Here is a 755-nt window from a genome sequence, read left to right as displayed (position 1 = left end):
TGGTGTGTTTGGAGTGAGTAGAGGTGTGTAACAGGTGGGACAGAAGTTGGTGTGGTTGGAGTGAGTCGAGGTGTGTAACAGGCAGGTGGTACAGAAGGTGGGTGTGACTGGAGTGAGTAGAGGTGTGTAACTGGTGGGACAGAAGGTGGGTGTGATTGGAGTGAGTAGAGGTGTGTAACTGGTGGTACAGAAGGTGGGTGTGATTGGAGTGAGTAGAGGTGTGTAACTGGTGGGACAGAAGGTGGGTGTGTTTGGAGTGAGTAGAGGTGTGTAACAGGCAGGTGGTACAGAAGGTGGGTGTGATTGGAGTGAGTAGAGGTGTGTAACTGGTGGGACAGAAGGTGGGTGTGTTTGGAGTGAGTAGAGGTGTGTAACAGGCAGGTGGTACAGAAGGTGGGTGTGATTGGAGTGAGTAGAGGTGTGTAACTGGTGGAAGGTGGGTGTGATTGGAGTGAGTAGAGGTGTGTAACTGGTGGGACAGAAGGTGGCTGTGATTGGAGTGAGTAGAGGTGTGTAACTGGTGAGACAGAACGTGGTTGTGATTGGAGTGAGTAGACCTGTGTAACTGGCGGGACAGAAGGTGGGCGTGTTTGCAGTGAGTAGAGTTGTGTAACAGGCAAGTGGTACAGAATGTGGGTGTGATTGGAGTGAGTCGAATTTTGTAACTGGTGGAAGGTGGGTGTGGTTGGAGTGAGTACAGGTCTGTAACTGGTGGGACAGAAGGTGGGTGTGGTTGGAGTGAGTACAGGTGTGTC

At 51.5% G+C, this 755-nt stretch overlaps 1 protein-coding gene and 1 long non-coding RNA gene across 5 annotated transcripts in view; both read left to right on the top strand.

Annotated features, from left to right (window-relative positions):
* Nucleotides 1-488, top strand: part of LOC118428718 — a 5,960-nt gene extending 5,472 nt beyond the window's left edge. The window contains exons 2-3 of one of the 2 annotated variants that reach the window (XR_004832677.1): nucleotides 123-418; nucleotides 462-488. This is a non-coding gene — a long non-coding RNA (uncharacterized LOC118428718). The other variant, XR_004832678.1, reaches the window with a different exon arrangement.
* LOC118428716 (DNA polymerase subunit gamma-2, mitochondrial-like) overlaps nucleotides 1-755 on the top strand; it is a 27,797-nt gene that overhangs the window by 19,135 nt on the left and 7,907 nt on the right. The gene's annotated exons all lie outside the window — the stretch shown is intronic.

The sequence above is a fragment of the Branchiostoma floridae genome, chromosome 13, assembly GCF_000003815.2.
Source record: "Branchiostoma floridae strain S238N-H82 chromosome 13, Bfl_VNyyK, whole genome shotgun sequence".
NCBI classification, from domain to species: domain Eukaryota; kingdom Metazoa; phylum Chordata; class Leptocardii; order Amphioxiformes; family Branchiostomatidae; genus Branchiostoma; species Branchiostoma floridae.
The sequence above is the reverse complement of the archived record's forward strand: the minus strand, read 5'-3'. Positions and strand labels throughout refer to the sequence as shown.